The 20,063-nt window shown below is 41.9% G+C and overlaps 1 pseudogene; it reads right to left on the bottom strand.

The window, feature by feature from the left end:
* Positions 1-18,655: 18,655 nt before the first annotated feature.
* On the bottom strand, positions 18,656-19,631 carry LOC101435297 (glyceraldehyde-3-phosphate dehydrogenase pseudogene; annotated as a pseudogene).
* Between the last annotated feature and the right edge of the window lie 432 nt (positions 19,632-20,063).

Genomic DNA, 20,063 nt, shown 5'->3' on the forward strand with positions numbered 1-20,063 from the left:
TGATACAGGGATCAGGGAAATGCCTGGCTGTTAGGGGCTAGTGAGAAGGCCTCTACCTGGGGCTGCAAGTTGTAGAGTGATATGCTGGGGTTCAACTAAGAGCCCTGAATACTATGATAAGGAGTTGTGTGGGTTTGTGTGTGTGTGTGTGTTTATTGTATACCAGTTTTCTGTCTCTCCCTTTTTTTCTCTCTCTTCCCTTTAAAACAAATAAATGATGATGCTGTGTGAGCAACAGATGAATGTGTGTAACCGAGAACAGAATTGAGCACCTGTCATCAAATAAAATTTGCCAAAAAAAATTTATTTACCGCATTAATGATATGCACAATCAGTGATGTGCTGGTAACCAGCTCTCCAAAAAGAAAACAAAACTTGATTTGTGCAAATAGTTCCACCCTGGCTGATTCAAGTTATCAAAATGGTGACACTTGAGCAGGACGTGGCTCTCATGAGTGGGAGTGAGTGGATTCCAGCTCAGCCCTGGGCATTGCCTCTGGCCCTTGCTCTCCATCGATCAAGAAGGGACAGCCCAGAGAGCTGTGTTCTTCGTGGGGTAAGCCCAGCCCCTGTCCTGATCCTAGACATTAGAACCATCCATTAGAATCAAGAAGGAATGCAGGAGTAAGGGAGCGCGAACTGGCAAAATGGGCTCAAGATCCCAGTTCTTTTGGGGGGTGTTGGGTCAGGAGGATGGAGTAACCTTTTTTGTTACACAGACCCCTTTGCCCATCAGGTGACATGAACGCTACTGGAATTTATCTTTTGCATACATTCATAAGTGAAGGAAATGCTAGATTCCAGGTAGAGGTCAGAGAAAATAAAGATTCATTGATTTTTTCACCTCAAGCTCACGGACCCCTGAAATCTGGTTAAGAAGTCCCGGAGTAGAAGAGGGAACCATTGGTAGAATAACCTGCAGACAGCTGGGCTGAGCTAAAGCCCTGGAGGCAGCCCCCTTCTTTAACCCCGAGTCTTCTAAACCTGTATTGGTGCTATAGAAACAACCCAGGCTTTAAAATCCATTTACACCAAAGTGCAAAATGACTAATTTGACAATAGTCTTTGATCTATGGGGAAAGGGTGTTAAGCAACATCAAACTTAGGCTGTGCTGGTGTTTTCCCACAGTCGCCTGTTTTTCTTAGGGTACATGCTCAATTTCTGACACTTGAATCAGCACGGTCCAAGCAAGCCTGCAACATGAAGCGAATGTGTGTGTTTCTGTGTGTTGACTGGGGAGATGGCAAGAGAGCATTTTCTCTAGGATTTTCCAGTTCATGTTCATTATCTTGATACTCATCCCCACTTCTCAGCTTGCTTCCTCCACTTCCCAAGGTTTAGACTGGCTAGAGGTGCCTTTCATTCACCGAGTCTATTCCCTGAGATACCAAAGATATTCCAGGAAGATTCCCAGTAACCTTATAATCACCTTGCCTCCGAAGACACTCACAGAATAAAACCAAGAGGATTATGGTAATAAGTACCTATCCTCTGCCTCCTCCTCCAGCCTCTGTTGTGAATCAGAGAGATTCAGTGATCGCATATGGAAGGCCAGGACTTAGGAATATTCTTGGGAAGGCAAATTTATTTATGACTGGCCGGGCTCAGGGACTCCTGTTCAAAAACCCAAGCCCCAAATTGGATAGTTTGGGTTTCTTTTACACAGAGGATGTAGGAGTAGGGAGTCAAACAGTGGTGTTTATATGCAAAAGGACTTTTTGTTGGTTTCTTAGAGTTTCAAGTGTTTTATCTGAGTACCAAATAGGTCTTGAATTAACACATACTCTCCAGGTAAGCTTGAATTAACACATACCCTCCACACTTATCTTCCACATTCCAGGTAAGCTAAAATTAACACATTTAGCTTACATGCACATCCCAGGTCATTTATGAAGAAACACACAGCCCACACACACAGCCCATATCACTTTCACAACCTACATGACATCCCCAGTCCCCTCTTGATTTCCATTCCTCTTGGCTTAGAGCAAAGCAATTATTTCTACCTCTCGTGTTCAGTGCACACCACAATTGTCTATGTCTGAGAAACCCAGATTCTCTGGCCTTGAGCCTTTTCTAGATTTTTCACTTCAAAGAAAAGGAGAAAACAGGTGGGCAGGGACCTCCAGAAACAGCTCCGCTCCTTTCACAGTTTTCCTCACTAATTCAATTTTCCACCCACTAAAAGTTTGGGCAGAACCACAGAGCTTTGGGAGAAACCATTTGGGGATTTGCTTCAGTTAGTGAAAGAACAAAAATCAGTGTGCCATGGGAAAAAAATCTGGCTTCTGTGCAATTCAAAGTGGAAATGGGAGTGAATGGAGCAGAGCTGCTAAATTGGGTTACTGAGGTACCCAGGTACAAAGCATTGAACATCCTCGTGTTGGGAATGTCAGTGGGCAGGAAAAGAAATGGACAGTTGCAAACTATATTTTGAATCAGCATGATTTAGAGACAGACTGACATGGAGACACCTTGAGAGAAGGGAGTCCACTTAGAGGTTTCAAGAGCAGATCACTCATAATATGTGAGAACATTTCATGAAAACAGGGAAGTGAAGATGGGCTTGGTGAGAACGTGATGGGGTCACCTTTAAGCATGTCCAAGGTGACAGTGTGAGAGCCCAGTGACCCTGGCTGGCAGGCAGTGTGAGATACGTTCTGTTTTGGAGTCACTTGAGCAACCTATGTGTGCTTTCAAAGGTCTTGCCTTTGTCCTTGGAGATACTTCTATAGGAACCGCCTTTTAATTTTTTCTGGTAGGCCAACAATGTATTTTCATCTTGGAAGCAGGTGTTTTTTGCCTGTTTGTTTTATTTTTGCTTCTGTTGTTGGAAGTTAAAACATTTGCTTGTATTTTATTAATATCATGAGCTCATATAATTAGGTTTTGTGTTTTAATTAAAAGATTACATATTTAAAGAAGAAGAAAGATTAAAATTTGTGGGAAGTGCATATTTACACTGGAAATAGTAAACACAGCCTGGAAATACCATCATTTCTCCTTCTACTTAAATCTTGAGCACAAAGAAACCCATGCATAGATAAATTACACCAGGTAACTCTATATTCAGAGTTATGGTGCTAGTCCTAGAAAGGGTCTCAAAGTGGTCCAGCCTCTGTCCACCTCTTCGAACCTATCTCTGACCACTAAATGGATGTTCCAGCAATACCGAACTTGTAGGCTCTTTTATACACCTGGGCTCTTCCCCCGGTGCTCCCTCTGCAGTGTTAAGTAGTTTCCTACCTCCTCACCCCTTTGCAACCTCTCTCATGTTGATCAACTGCTACGCATTCTCCAAGATCTAGTTCAGACATGACTTCTCTGTGGAGTTTGACTTTCCCAGTTACCCAAAGTCCTAGTTAATTCCTACTTCTTTTAAGCTCCCCCTGCAACTTCCCTGAGTCCTGTATATTGTTCTATTACTGTAACGAATCCGGAATTCCTTTATTGTTTACCTGTCTTTTTTTTTAAGATTTATTTTTATTTATTTATTTCTCTCCCCGCCCCCCCCCCGCCCCTCAGCTGTCTGCTTTTTGTGTCCATTCACTGTGTGTTCTTCTGTGTTCACTTCTATTTTTGTCAGCGGCACCGGGAATCTGTGTTTCTTTTTGTTGCATCATCTTGTGTCGGCTCTCTGTGTGTGCGGCGTCATTCCTGGGCAGGTTGCACTTTTTTCGCACTGGGTGGCTCTCCTTACAGGACGCACTCCTTGCGTGGGCTGCCCTACGCGGGGGACATCCCTGCGTGGCAGGGCACTCCTTGCGCGCATCAGCACTGCGCATGGGCCAGCTGCACACGGTTCAAGGAGGCCCTGGGTTTGAACCGCGGACCTCCATGTGGTAGGCGGAGGCCCTATCCATTGGACCAAATCCGCTTCCCTAGTCTGTGTATTCTTTATTTTGTATCCTCAATGCTAGACACAAGCAGGTGCTCAAGAACTGTTTGTTGAGTGAATGAGAGGAGGGAGGAAGGAGGGAAGGAGAGAAGAAGGGATGGAGGGAGGAAGGAAGGTGAAATTGACTAGGCTGTTTCCCTGCTCCCTTGAGGAAATAAACCTAAATAAAATAAGTAAACTGTTGTTAGTATATTGCAACTTTAAACTCCTGAGAGAAGTTGCCACTGCTGTGGCAATTTGACTCATTTACCGTTTTCTTTTTTTAATCCCATAATACCTCTTATTTCGGTGATCACACCTTGTCTCTCAAATTATGTATTTTCCTCTCAACCCCAATAAATTATTCTTTAGTAAAGGAGCCTTGGGAATTATGTTGTGTATTTCTTACAATTTGCACTTCTTAGAAGTTTTAGTAAGTAAGCCCCTTTATATATTCTTCTAAATTCACAAGAACAGAGGGAGTTCTTATTTAGAGGACAGCATATCCCACACACCTACCTGACGTCGAGCTGTGTAACTGTCCCTAACAGCACCAGGGGAGAGGCTGTGCCTTGAGATTCCCTGGGCCTGGCAGCTCTGGGTGTGCCTCAGGCCATGAGCAGGCAACAATGTGCCCCTCCAGAAGGCTTGGGTTACCGGAAATGGTCAACATTATTACTTGACTTTCTGTTTCAATATAATATTTGTTATTAACCTTGATGCCCAAATATGATGAGAAGTCTTCCCATTTTTTTATTTCTCAAAAATGGTTTTTCTTTTATTCCTTGCCACTTTTGCCCTTGGGATCCAAAAGAATGCAAAGACTGGTTTTAAAAATGCCCGGTCAGGAGGCAGATGTGGCTCAAGCAGTTGAGTTTTCACCTACCATATGGGAGGTCCTGGGTTCGGTTCTCAGTGCCTCCTGGAGAAGAGGAGCAAGACAGCGAGCTAGAGTGATGGGCAGGCAAGGCAAGCTGATGCAACAAGATGACGCAACAAGGAGACACAAAGAGGAAAGACAATGAGAGACGCAACAAAGCAGGGAGCTGAGGTGGCTCAAGCGATTGAGTCTTCCACATGGGAGGCCCCAGTTTCGGTTCTGGGTGCCTCCTAAAGAGAATATGAACAGACACAGAGAGCAAACAGTGAATGGACACAGAGAGCAGACAGCAAGGGGGCGGGGGCCTGATAAATAAAAATAAATCTAAAATAAACACAAAATGCATGGTATCTCCTCAACAGGCTACAGCATTGCCAAAATTTAATGCCAACTCTAAACTATCTTTCTTCCTCTACTTGACCTATGATAGTAGGTGCCCGATACACATTAATGAAATGGATATGAAAAATGTGGTATAAACCAAAAAGTCATATTCTTTATTAAAAACATACAGAGTGTGCTTTTGTCAAGTGGATGTAATTAGCAAAGAAAATTTCATCTTTTAGATTTCTGAGGCTTCATTGTTGCCAACAATAACATGTAAAACAGTATGCATACATCCTCTTCCACCTGTTGGATTATAATTCTTTCAAACCTGAAAGAAAAAAAGTCAAAAACAGTGTCAACAGAAAGCTGTACTCCTGTTTCAGCTCTGCCACTGAAGATATGAAGTAGGTTAAAGACGGGGCCACTTTAACCCTGCCATAGCTCATTTTCGCCTCCCCCAGCGTGTATCAAGGTGTCAGACAAAGTGTTTGACTTCTTCTGTCTTGCTGGGAGACCAGTTGGGCTGAGAAAATATATTTTGGGAGACCAGAATATTTTCTTGTACTTGCTTATAAGGCAGGGTTTGATGACTTCTGCGCGTCTCTTCCAATCCCCTAATTTTCCTTCCAAAGTAAGCATTTGATTCCAGGAGGATTGGAGAATGTCTTTGTGCACTGCCATTCCACAGATAAGAGCCAAGCGCGATTTTAGAAATCCAAGAACAAATGAAACGTGCAACACTTTATCCTTGGATTCCTGGAGCCCGCCTGCCGGGCTTCTTCCCTGGAGTACAGACTGTCTGGTCGCGCTTTGGGTACCACTGAACCCTGAAAAGCCAACCCTTGCAGCAGCCGTTGGGGATCACAATTGGATTTCTTTGGAGCAGAGCCTTTCTCCCAACTGAAGCGGCTGAAGGATTTTTAGAGAGGGACTCTAACTCAGGAAACTCCAGTTCCTTTCCACCGGAGTCAGACCTGAGAATACTCAGCAGATGGCTGTGGAGGGAGGTAAATCGCCTGCAGCCTTCAGTCATTAGTGACGGATCTCTTTTAAAGGCATGTGGTTGTGTAAGGGGCTACAAAGGCAGCTCACGGTTCTAATTGTTGGGCTCCAATAGACAGCGTCTTCCTGGAGACGACGGTTTCTTACAGCCCCACAAGCAGTCCATCCCCAAATGAAAAGCGTCCTGCTGGCTAATTAACTCGCAGCACTTTCTTCTCCATTGTGTCCTGATTTTTTTGTTTTTGTTTTAATCCCAGACTCTGTTGCTATTAAGATGGAAGATGGAGTCTTCTGTTCTTTCACCCAAATAATTTATGACGAACGGAGATTCAATCGGTCCCATAGTCTTTCATTGCTTTCATCCTATTTTTAGTTATTATAACCTGCAATTTTAAAAGATACTGTTTTTAAAATTCGAGCTGATCTTGTCTCATTTTTCAGTATGCTGAAACTCTGTGGCCCTTGGAAGATATACTTGACTCTCTTTTTTTAAAGCCCCATGTAAGAACACACAGTGTGATTAATTTGGTTCTCGTTTATTTCAACACTCCATATGAACATTAGTAAATGATGAAGAATTCAGTTTCGTGACCAAATTTGTAGCAGTGTCTCTCGCCTAGAAGTTCTGCTTGAGCAAGTACATTGCCAAAGCAAAATCAGAGGAATTCATGGAAGACTGCGAATGTTAAAGTAATCTTGCTCTTGGAATATTCACATCTGCAATGAAATGTGGGAACAAGTGAGACCATTGAAAAGAGATGCCATGATCCCTCTGACGTATATGGGAAGTACCCCAAGGAAACGGTTTAGAAGTCCCAGCAGTTGTTCTGCAATCAATGGAATAGGGCAGAAAAGGAAAAACAAAAGGTAGAGGGAAGGAGCCTCCGATGGCACAGAAATGTGCAGTACCAAGGTGAGAAGGACTCTTTACTGCTTAAAGTAGAGGCAGGGCCCAGCCCCGGGCTGAGATCACCAGTAGACTTTTCTAAAGAACCGTCCAGACTTCTTCCTGGTGAAGGCCCAAGAGCCTGAGAACCTAGGGCTGCAGATAGTCAAAGACATTAAGTAATGGAAGGTAAATATTTAAATTAATAACTCATAATAGTTCTCCAAATGTCTGTACAAGGCTTTCAGTTAACAATAGTTGGCAAATATTGTGTTGGTGGAAAAGGCAGCCAAGTTTTGGTTCGTCCAAAATGTTGTCATCACCGCCCCTTTAATATTGAAGAGATTAATGTTTCCAGGCTATTCCAAAAAATTGTATTTGGAAACTGATGGAAAGACTCCTCTGCCCCCTTTGCTATTCTTTGTCACTTGACATGGAATGTTCTAAATACACTTACATTATATATGCCTATGGGGCAGCGGTTCTCAAACAGTGATTCCTGGACCAGCCGTATCGTCCTCCCCATGGAACTTGTTGGAAATTCAATTCCTTGGGCTCTATTCCAGATCTACAGACCCAGAAGCTCCAGGGCGGGACCCAGCCACCTGTGTTTTAATAACCCCTCCATGTGATTCTGCTACAAGCTCCAAATTTTTTTTTTAAAGATTTATATTTTATTTCTTTCTCTCCCCCCCTCCCCCATTGTCTCCTCTGTGTCTATTTGCTGTATGTTCCTCTGTATCCACTTCAATTTTTTGTCAGCGGCCCTGGGAATCTGTGTCTCTTTTGGTTGCGTCGTCTTGCTGTGTCAGCTCTCTGTGTGTGCGGTGCCACTCCTGCGCAGGCTGTGATTTTTTCACCCTGGGAGGCTCTCCTTGCAGGGTGCACTCCTTGCGCATGGGGCTCCCCTATACGGGGGTACACCCCTGCGTGGCACGGGACTCCTTGCGCACATCAGCACTGCACGTGGGCCAGCTCACTCTATAGGTCAGGAGTCCCTGGGTTTGAACCCTGGACCTCCCCATATGGTGGGCAGACGCTCTATCAGTTGAGCCAAATCCGCTTCCCCATGCTCCAATTTTGAGAACTGCTGCTGTCCAGTAATGAGCAGGTCCTTGGGCCTGATGATTTGTAGGACAGTTCTTGAGCCCGTCTTCATAATTCATGAGGTAGGTGATGCTTCTTCCACATGATATCGGTACATACTAGCTGTTTAGCATTTTGTTTCACTGGAATTAAACAAGTCCAGCTCCTCTCACGCATGGCCGCAGAGAGAAAGATAAGGGGGTGAGAACCCAAGGTCACCTGGACAAGCCCCAAGCCCTAAAGAACCACCTTAGACCAAAACCCTGCTTCCCGCCATGTTGTTGTTTTATTTCCCACACCTGAAAAGAGAAGCCATGTTTGGAAAGGAAAGAGCGCCTGCCACCCACTGGCTCCTCAGGGAGGAGCTCCCATCCATCTGGTAGTGATCTCTGCCTCCCCATCACTGTTTGGCTCCTCTGTGGTGAATTCTCCCCACTGTCTCCAGCCTTCCATTTTTATATCCTTGATTCTTCTTGGTGTGCCGTTCTCAATGGCATTAGAAGAATGTGCAGCAAAGGAGGGTCAAGGTTTACCAATGTTCCGAGAGAATTAATTTTTTTCGCTTCCTTGGTGTGTCACTGCTTAATCTTAGTTATTATAGTTCCTATATAATATCTAAAAAGAGGGTAACTACACTTACCTTGCAGATGTCTAGGGGACATGGGAAAAATCCCTAAAGGCCCTAGCAAAGTATCTGAGTCCTGCAGAAAATCAATTTGATATTAATGCAATTATTCTGGTGACGATTGAAACCTCTCTTTTTCTGTTCCCTTTGGGAATCATCATAAAGGAACTAATTCACAAGGAAATCAGTCTCATTTTGTTATAGCACCAAGTGGATAGGTTCAAGGAGATAAGTATTTGAATCTATTATCCTGATAGGCTTGTAAAAAATTACTGTAAAATAAAAAGTCCTAATCACTCTCACTGTATAGAAGATGCTTTATACCTTAAAAATTGTAAGAGAAGATGAGGGAACAAGCTGGTTAATTTGTTTTTGAGGCCAGGAGGATGGGGGCAGAATGTTCTCTCGTACAAACATGCTAGAAGCTTCTCTACCCTTCACTCCAGTCCACCTGTTGTTGGATACAAGCCTTGGGCTAGGACTCCTCCCTCCCCACTCCTCCCCTCTGCTTTGGAAGGTCTTTCTAAGCCGCTGGTAGGTGCCAAGGTCCCTGGCTGACTCCTAGGGCCTCTGGGGAATTCTATTATATTCATGAAAATAAGTGCCCACTGGTACCACAGGAGATCCACTCTAGCACTTCTGGGTATGTGAGTGTTTCCTGCGCTTGAGCCACTTTTGAAGGGGGTGGTTCATGAGGCCAAAGGAAGACCCACAGGGGCTGCTTCTGTTTTTTTATTATCTGGAGAGTCATTTTCCTCAGCAGCGATGAAATTTTGCCACAGCTTATTCCCTATAAAGGTGGAAAAGCGGGCTAAGTGCTGCATTGTAAGTGTCAAGGTAAATATGTACCCCAAGAATTATCAGTAAATATTCTTTAAAAAAAGAAACTACAGTTTTCTAGGCAATCTCCATAAATGTTTTCACTCATCAGAGAAATTTTTTCAGCTGAGACATGAAAACCTGAGGCAGGGCATAAAAGAAATCAATTTTCTCTCCCCACAGCTGTGGGGGGAGAGGGCTTTTGTTATTCACCCCGGGCCTAGCAAAGTGCTGAGCACACACAAGGGGTGACGACACATCCTTGGGGACAGGCCTGGACGTGAATTACTCCTAATTGGATTAGGAGTTTGAGTTCCTGACAAATTTACTTTCATTTGACCTGTGTGACATTTAGTCTTGCAACTTTGTTTTCCATTCTTTTTCCCACCCACCAATTCTCCTAGACTTTTGCTTTTAAGTATTCTTCTTCCGAAAAAAACGAAAAACCAAAACCACATAAACATACAAGATCTCTGCCGGTACACTCCAAATACAGGTTGCAGCCCTTAGTTTAGTCAGAGTTCATTGATATTATACTACAAACATCCTTAAGGAACTTGGGACAAACCTTTTCTTTGACAAGAAAATAAACTCTAAACCATGAGGACTTCTGAGGCGAAAAGAAAGTGCATGAACCCAAGGCTTAGTTTAAGTGAATTCTGCCTCTCTGTCCTAACATCAGTATTGACCCCTGTATTTTCATTAATTTGAAATTTTTCGTATGCTTTCTCACAGCCCTAGTTTCTTAGAACTGCCTGTCCCAGCCCAGGCGATTGTTTCATGCAACAATTTTTTTTTCATTAAACAACATTTTGAGTTTCTATGGGGGGAAGAGTTAAATTCATTGTCTTCTTAGCCAGCAACATGACAAAGAATGCTTTTCCAGTGTTCCTGAAAACATTGTGGTGGCATCTAAAACAAAACAGAACAAAAAACAAACAAAAAAGGTGGAGACGGAGTTCTAATTAAAACAGAGCTTGTCCATTGGGGTAGAAAGTAAAGTCCTCTTCTTGTTGCAACATTTTGCAAACAAATCCTACTCCAAGAGATTCTCAGGGGCAACTTTACCTTTCTTACCCAAATAGAGGTAATTAAGAGTCCTTCTGTGTGTTAAATTAGGTATCTACAGAGGCAGGGAAGCTTCAGCTTTTATTGTGAGCCACAGCCTCTTTTCTTGTTAATTGTGCTCTAAAAACCTCCCGAGACTGCAGACTAGTGATTCTTAACCCATTAGGTCCGAGGGACTAAGCGCTCAATGAAAGGCTCTGAGGCTCAGGGAGAGGTAAAAGCCGAGTCTGGATTAGCGCTTTTTATCAGGCCACTCCCTGGGTGACGACGGTTCCTCCTGACTCCAGGATTCTCAGAGAATAACAGACTCCAAAGCACCGGCCCAAAGCACCTACCGTTCATACTTGTAACTGAATTATTTCTTTTTCTTTCAGACATTAAATACTGGAGGTGATTTTGTTGCTTTGGAATGGAGGATTACGTCTTTTTAGACGTTGGTAGGAAAAGCAAGTGCTGTCGGGGGGCAGGCAAAATTCAATCTTTGCAAGTGCTTCCCTTGAAATTGCACTCTGATATCTTCTGTGTGGGTAATTGACATCCCTCAGCTGGTTTTGGTACATTAAGGTAGACTGTTATTAAAAATGAAACTAAATCCACTGCAAGCATCTTTATTCTCTGTTAGAAAAAGAATTTTAAAGATATGTAAATAGACCAAACAGATTTTTTTGTGATTAACCTTGCCTGAAGTTGCAAGGATGAACTGACTTGCAAGGTAATGATTTCCCCACTGGCGGAGGATTTTAGGTTTAGGTGGGTAATTCCCGATGATGTTGGGATAGACAATATTTAAAGTCCCCTCTAATCTTAAAATTAATTCTATGACTATAAAACCCATTGCTTTATTAAAAGAAGAACTGTTAAAGGTCTTTGCATGGAAAAGACAGAAAAATGAAAAGGTGAAAACACGGGATTTTTAGTTGTTAATAAGCAATCACCTCACTTTGTAAGGCTTTTTTAAAAAAATTGCTTGTTTGTGGCAAATGCAGTGCTGTAATCAAGTGGATTTTATAAAAATAAAACACTTCTTTCAATTAAATTGCACTATGAAGAATTCAAACATGAACAGAAGTGTTTTTTACTCTGAAGAAGCTTATCAGTGTCCCTTGTAAAATCGACTCCTTTTACTGATGATATAAGTAAAACATGTTGTTTTGTAGAACATTTGGAAACTACCAGGGACTATAAATAATCCATAACTGTACCACCAGGGAAGATTATCTTTAATATTTTTGTGTATTTCTTCCATATATATATATTCATATTCACATTCATACTAATTATTCATATTATATATCCTATTTTAGCCTGCTGTAAATTTTATAGCATAATAGTAGTTAATTTTTTACACATGAATCATGTCTCAAAATAGATCCAAAGTGATCCATGTTTTAATATTTTTATCCTTCCTGGATGAAGTGGACAAAGAAGACTATGTTGGGGTGTGTGTGTGCGTATGTGCACGCAGAGTTATCTTGTTCTCCTGATCAATTATATAGTAATCATTCATGATATAAATGCAAATTAACAAGCTGACAAAAAAAGAATGTCATTTAGTGGTCATTTCTAAAAACTAAAACAGGAGAGGTGCAGACAAACGATGGGAAATAATATAAAAATAAAAGTTGAAAAATATAGCTTGAATGAAAACAAGAGCTTAGACAAACCAGTATCCAGATTTCCTCAGACTGATTTTATTTCACTCTGAAAAACTGAGTTCTTGAGCTCTTCTTCATGGCTGTACATCAAGCCTCATTGTCCACTGAGACCCCTGTTGCCAGACCTTCAGATAGCATATGTATTGCAAAGTGTGAAATTCTGCTCTGATCCTGCGTATAATTTCTAGCTAGGGAATGGTTTGTAGTCATGCTAAATATTCCTTAGAAGTTGTCAAACATAGACCTAGTAAACTATAAGAAATAGTATGGAAGAAAATACAAAATTTCCCATTCTGTGTGTGGTTCCTAGTTTGTTTCCCTGTGCACTTTGTACTTCAATACTGAAACAGAGTCAGGGTTAATACTGGTAACTGACAGTATAGGGCCTCTGCATTTTCACTCCAGCCCTGGGAAAAGGGGCAGTCCCAGCCCAGTCTATTCCATTCTCAGATTACTTTCTTTGACTGGTCAAATAAGACCTTGCAGCAGGCCGATTATTTCCTAACAAAATTGCCACTCCTAGGTGGTCTAGCTAAATTTAAAACATTTATAACAATTCAAAAAGATTTCCCCCCAGGAGTTTTACAATGATATGTGATATTAAAAGGAACAAATATTACTAGGAAATGAAATCTTCCACGAAAGTGACTCCGTTTTTCAACCAAAGCCCAGCAAATTATAGCAAGAAAGCCCTAGACACAATGTCAGATTTCAGGGCAGGTTTCTATTGTTTCTTCCTCTAAATGGTAGTTAAGGAAGTACTAGATGCTAGAAAAGCAACTGCTTTGTGATTTTGCCTATTCAGACGTTTATCTGATAAACTGACCAAGGAAACCACTGACATTTTAGAAATTGTTCAAGGGATTTTCACTGAAAAGTAAAATGAGGGGCTGGGTTTGGTGAACCAAGTTATATGGACTCATGCAGGGTTTATCTCCCATACTCATGTCTGATTGTATGTATTAGGACCCACTTCTGATATCATTATCATTTTTAAAATTTTTAAGTTAATTTTAATGAACAGGGGAAAGGATCAATGAGCTAAGAATCTCTGTCTTCTCTATATTACATACTAAATTCTATTTAGCCCTTGACTAGTAATACATAGATACATCTCATTAGAATCTTCTTGTAATTTTGTAACATAGGAGAAGCAGATACAAATTCTTATTCCATGGGGGGAAGAAGTGGCTTAGAAAACTCCAGGATTCAGTGTTTTCACCAGAACAACTAGTAAACAGGCAGGGACTGACTCAATCAACTATTTCAAAACTTCGGAGTTTAGTAGAACATGGTTCAACATCCAAGTAAAGTGGGTAAATTACTCTAAATGGCAGTAAATCGCTCTTTCTATCTGCTGGTTATCAGTGCCAATTCCCTACTCTCATGGCAGGTAACAGTGGGGTCCACTCCTGGAGTCACTTACTGTTGCCAGAAAGGGTCATAAAAATCCATGTCACCAAGATCCAAGGTGGGCACAGGCAGCTCACTGATTGTGGCTTTTGATTAGCTACTTGGGGTCACTGAAGGCCCTGGGCTGAGGGTGGCCATTGTTCCAACTTCCCCCAGACAAAGGCCACAAAAGAGACGCGAAGAGTTGTGGAGGATAGCGGAAGGGCTGCACCTGCTGCGTGGGTCAAGAGAGCACAGCTTTGGGAAGCCTTGGAAGGAACTCCTGGTGGCTCCCAGGCCCCTCCCTTAGGTCCTCCCCAGGGCAGGCTGGAACTCGCCTGTGCTCCATCCCTGGCATTGTTCCTGTTGGGAAAGACTGTCTTGGGAAATTACTCTCGCTTGTGCACCCATCCCAGGATTTGCCCTCCAGACAAAAGCAGCTTGAGACAAGGAAAATAGTATGAGGAACAAGTGAGGTGGATGTCCTGGGCCAGAGGCTTACCTGCTTTATGTCCTGCAGCTGAGCACCTAAGAGAGGGAGAAGGTCTACCTCCTGGGAAGTACAGGAGCCATTAAAATTTCTGTAAACAGGGGAATTCCTAAGACCAATAACAAGCACAAGCCCAGAAAAAGACAAGGAGGGACCTGCATGCTGTGTTTGCCATGGGCAGACCTTAAAGATAGGAAGGCTGATACTCAAAATCTCTGTCATATCACCAGCTGGTTGCAAAAACCAAGAAACAGACATCTCAGGGAATAAATCCCAGAGTTAAACATTGAACAACATTTAAAATATTATAAAAACTAATATTAGAAATACACAGGACTCTATTCTCTCCCAGGAAAATAGCTAGAGGAAAGGCAGAAATGGCCTGGAAAGAAATTTAGGGTTTAGGATACCAGGAGAAGGTTGAACACTACCCAGGGGAGAGTTGGGCAAAGGAGAAGGATCACGAGACCTTTGAATTTTAGAGATCTGACCCTCTCAGTCTCCCTCTCTACTGACTGGAACTGGTGAGGATGCAGAGGGGAGTACAATTATTTCCTACCCAGGAAAATTGAGGGGGCTGCCAGCAAATATTGGAGAACTGCCTCTGAGAAAGTTTGAATTACGAGGTTCTTAGACTCCAGGCAGGAACCTCTGTCATGTAGATCCAGCCCCTATGCAGCAAATACTCCTACCAGGCATTGAATTGAGAGGGCTGTCAAGGAGTGCCATCTGCCGGCAGACCAGGGAAGTGCACGTGAGGAAATTTAAAGTAAATAAGAGAGGCTTTTTCTGGCCTTTACATCCTCCCTCCCCAAGGCCCTAGGAGCTGGGCCTGCAACCCATTGCTGGGTCCAGGGCCCAGATTTGACCAACTAACAGGGACAGTCCTAAAGACCCAGAACAGGTTGAAGCAAGAATCAAAGAAGAGCAGTAACACACAGTCTCCCACCACTAAAACCCTATGAAAGAGAGAGAAATCAAACATCTGAGTGAACTTACCACCCCAATCAGATGCCTAGCAAAAAATTACAAGTCATACCAAGAAAGTGGAAGAAGTGGCCTAAGGAAAAGAATATATCAAAGGCCTACAAAGATGCAGGATTTGAGACCACTGATCAACAAGAGGCACACAAATTTCCAAAATCAAATTAATAAGTTGAAAGACAATATGACTATAGAGATAAAGGACATTAAGAAGATAATGAAAGAGGATAAAAAAGAATTTGAAAACCTGAATAAAAAAGCAACAGAGCTCATGAGAATGAAAGACAGGATAGGTGAGATCAAAAACACATTAGAGGGAGTAGGTGTAGTTCAAGTGGTTAAGCGTCTGCTTCATATGTACGAGGTCTCAGGTTAATTCCTGGCACCTCCTAAAAACAAAATAAACAAGTGGAAGAAACAACTCTCTTTGGGGAATGGATATAGCTCAGTGGTTGTGCACCTGCTTCCAAATGTATGAGGTCCTGGGTTCAATTCCCCCCCTGCCCAAAAAAACACATTAAAGGCATACAACAGCAAACTTGAAATGATAGAAAAAAGAATAAATGATACAGAAGACAGAACAGCTATAAGACAGAAAAGAATGGAAAAACTTGACCAGGGGCTCAGGGAGTTGGGAGATAACATGAAATGCAACAACATACATGTCATGGGAGTCCGGGAAAAGGGGTAGAAAGAATATTTGAGGAAATAATAACTGAAAATTTCCCAACTCATATGAAAGAAATGAACTTACATGTCCAAGAAACACAGCATACCCTCATTAGAATATAGGTGAATAGACCTACTCTAAGACACATACTACTCTGAATGTCAAATGTAAAAGATAAAGAGAAAACTCTCAGAGCAGCAAGGGAGAAGCAAACCATTACATACAAGGAATGCACAGTAAGACATTGTGCAGACTTCTCATCAGAAACCATGTAGGTGAGAAGACAGGGGTATGAGAAAAACTGCCTGTTGAGAATTCTTTATCCAGCAAAATTGTCCTTCAATTATGAAGGTGAATTTAAAATATTCAAAAACAAACAGAAACTAAGAGAGTTCGTAAAAAAGAATCCTCATTTGCAGGAAATATTAAAGGAAGCCTTACAGTCTGAAAGAAAAAGACAGGAGAGAGAGGCTTGGAGGAAACTACAGAAGACAATAATAGCAGAAAGGATAACCAAAAGAATAAAAGGACAGATGAAAATAAGATACAATCTATGATAATCAAAGGATAAAATGGTGGAAGTACATAATGCATTTACAGTAATAACATTGCATGTGACTAAATTAAACTTCCCAATCAAAGGATATAGACTGACAGAATGGATAAAAATGCCATGAGCCATCTATTTGCTGCTTACAAGAAACTCACCTTAGGGATACAAACCAGTTGAAAGTGAAAGGTTGGGAAAAAATACTCCACACAAACAGTAACCAAAAAAGAGCAGGGGTAGCTATACTAATATTGCAGACTTTAACTGCAAAAAAATTATAAGAGATAGAGAAGGCCATTATATATTAATACAAGGGACAATCCACCAGGAAGAAATAACAGTAATAAATAACTATACCCCTAACAGAGTGCCCCAAAATACATGAGACAAACTCTGGCAAAACTGAAGGGAAAAATAGACATCTCTACAATAATAGTTGGAGACTTCAATATACCAATCATGCCATCAGACTGAACAACTAGACAGAAGATCAATGAAGAAACAAAGAGCTTAAACAATATGATAATATGATAAGGGAGCTAGACCTAACAGACAGACAGAAAGTTGCACCCACACTCAGCAGATTATATATTCTCGTCAAGTGCCCATGGATCTTTCTCCAAGATAGATCATGTTAGGTTACAAAACAGCTCTCAATAAATATAAAATAATTGAAATTATACAAAGCACCTACTCAGATCATAATGGAATGAAACTGGAAATCAATAATAGACAGGAAAGAGGTAAATTCACAAATGTGTGAAGACTGAAGAACACAGTCCCAAATAATCACTGGGACAAAGAAGAAATTGCAAGTGAAATCAGTAAATATTTGAGATGAGTGAAAACAAGAACACAACTTTTCAAAACTTATAGGATACAGTGAAGGCAGTCTTGAGAGGGAACTTTATAGCCCTAAATACAGCCCTAAATTAAATACAGCCCTATATTAAAAATGAAGACAGAGCTAAAATCAAAGCTCTAACTGAACAACTAGAGAAACTAGAAAAAGAACCACAAACTATTCCCAAAGCAAGCAGAAAGAAATAAATAATAAAGATTAGAGCAGAAATAAATGAAATTGAGAACAACAACAACAAGAAAAACAATAGAGAAAATGAACAATATCAAAAGCTGGTTCTAGAATTTTCTTGTTTGTTTTTTGTTGTCTATTATTGAAATAATGAAAATCCCCTAATAATGATTGAAGCTATGAATGCACAAGTATGTGATTATACCAAATACCATTGATTGTAAATTTTGGATGAACCATACGCTTTAATAATATGTATCAATAAGATTGATTTGTTTAAAAAAATGTACACTGAGCAACAAAAGAGTACAAGAAAACAGAGAAACAGGAAATGATGGCCCATCCAAAGGAAGAGAATAAAAATCCAGAAAACACCAATGAAGAATTTCAGACTGTGGACATACTGGACAAAGGCTTTAAAAGAAGTCATCTTCAGTATGAACAGGGAGATAAAGGTAAATACAGAGAAAGAACTAAAGGGTATCAGGAAAACAATGCATGAACAATATAAGAATCTCAATAAAGAGATAGAAATTTCAAAAAGGAACCAAACAGAACTACTGGAGTTAAAGATCACAATAGCTGAAATGAAAATTTTCCAGGAGGGTTTCAACAGCAGATTGGAGTTTGACAGAGGCAAAAATCAGTGAACTCTAAGACAAGACAATTGAAATGAGTCAGGCTGAGAAGAAAAAAGAAAAAAGAATTATAAAAAGTGAAAATAGCGTAAGAGAGCTCTGAGACACCATCAAGAGTACCAATATATGCCCTCTGGGGATCCAGAAGGAGAAGAGAGAAAAGAGCAGAAGGAAATTCAAAGAAATAATGAGAGAAAACTTACCAAACTTAGCAAAAAAGTTGAATATGCACATCCAAGAAGCCCAGAGAATACCAAACAGGGTAAACTTGAAGAATATGCCCTCGTCATATAGTTATCAAACAACTGAATGTGAAAGACAAGTAGAGAGTTGTGAAAGCTGCAAGAGAAAATCAACAGTTATATACAAGGCAGTTCAGTTAACTTTCAGCTTGCCATAATCCTGCCAATATTTTGAAGTGTTTTGGGGCCACAGGGACCCAAGTCCGCAGCTTCCAGCACCAATTAGTTAATCTTGCTCTGACCCAGATCATAGGCCGTAGCCCCAGTTGACCAGCAATTTAATAAATGCACATTATTCAAGGGGGATGGAAGCTGTGGAGGATGGGCAATGCTCAGTGTTGGGGGATTTAGTTGGGACCAGGACTCCTCAGCAGCTGACTGCTGCTCTCTTCCTCTCATGCTGTTGCTGGGGCTCTGGTCCAGGGGGTTCTTACTCCTTGGAGGCCATGTGGGCCTTGAGGTCCATCACCCTGTTACTGTAGCCAAATTCATTGCTGTACCAGGAAATGAGTTGACAAAGTGGTCGTTGAAAGCAGTGCCAGCCCCGGCATCAAAAGTGGAAGAGCAGGTGTCATTGTTAAAGCTGCAGGAGACGACCTGGTCCTCAGTGCAACCCAGGATGCCCTTCAGGGTCCATCTGACACCTGCTTCACCACTTTCTTGATATCATCGTATTTGGCCACTTCCTCCAGATGGCAGGTTGGGTGGGGATACAGATAGCCATGCCAGTAAACTTTCCATTCAGCTCCAGGATGACCTTGCCCACCACCTTGGCAATGCCGGTAGATGCAGGGATGATATTCTGGGCAGCCCCACAGTGGTTATGTCACATCTTCCCAGGAGGGCCATCCACAGTCATCTGGGTGGCAGTGATGGTATGGAGAATGGTCATGAGTCCCTCTACAATGCTAATGTTGTCACGGATGACCTTGGCCAGGGGTCCCGGCAGTTGGTGGTGCAGGAAGCATTGCTGATGATCTTTGGGGAACTGTCATACTTCGCTTGTTTCACTCCCATCACAAACATGGGGGCATCGGCCAAAGGGGCAAAGATGATGACTCTCTTGGTGCCACCCTTCATATGAGCCCCAGCCTTCTCCAGGGTTGTGAAGACACCAGTGGACTCCTCAACATATTCAGCACCAGCATCACCCCATTTGATGTTGGCAGGATCTTGCTCCTGGAAGATAGTGATGGGATTCCCCTTGGTGACAAGCTTCCCATTCTCACCCTTGACAGTGCCTTTGAACTTGCCATGGTGGAATCATACTGGAATATTTAGACCATGTAGTTGAGGTTAATGAAGGGGTCATTGATGGTAACAACCTGCATGTTGCCAGTGTTCACAGCAGCCCTGGTGACCAGGTGTCCAATACGGCCAAATCTGTTTATGCCACCCTTCACCATCATGTCTCAGGGATGCAGCTGGCACTGCACGGAGAGCTGCAGCTGTCTGTCAAATGGAAAGGAGCAGAGAACTTAGTAAACCCACTTTGTTTCAAGGACTCTACTTTGGGCCAAAAAAACACAAAAAACAAAAACAGAAATGAACCTGGCAGTTTTTTAACTCAAAATTCTTACCCTACAGTGGGAGAGAGAGAAAAAACATGTTAATGGTAGCATACTGAAGGAAGCATATGGCATACTAGAGATTTGATCCAGGAACTGAGTATTTAAAGAAGAGCTGGAGTTTGGGTTGAGGAGAGGCAGTTGGTAGAGTTGGGGTAGAGGGGATGGTGATAGGGCATGTGTCCAATCCAAATGTTCTAGGATGGCAGCAGTCTAAGGTTTGTGGGTGGAAGTGTGCAAAAAAAAAAAGACTGAAATGGTAGCTTGAGG

The sequence above is a fragment of the Dasypus novemcinctus genome, chromosome 29 (assembly GCF_030445035.2).
Source record: "Dasypus novemcinctus isolate mDasNov1 chromosome 29, mDasNov1.1.hap2, whole genome shotgun sequence".
Taxonomy (NCBI): Eukaryota; Metazoa; Chordata; class Mammalia; order Cingulata; family Dasypodidae; genus Dasypus; species Dasypus novemcinctus.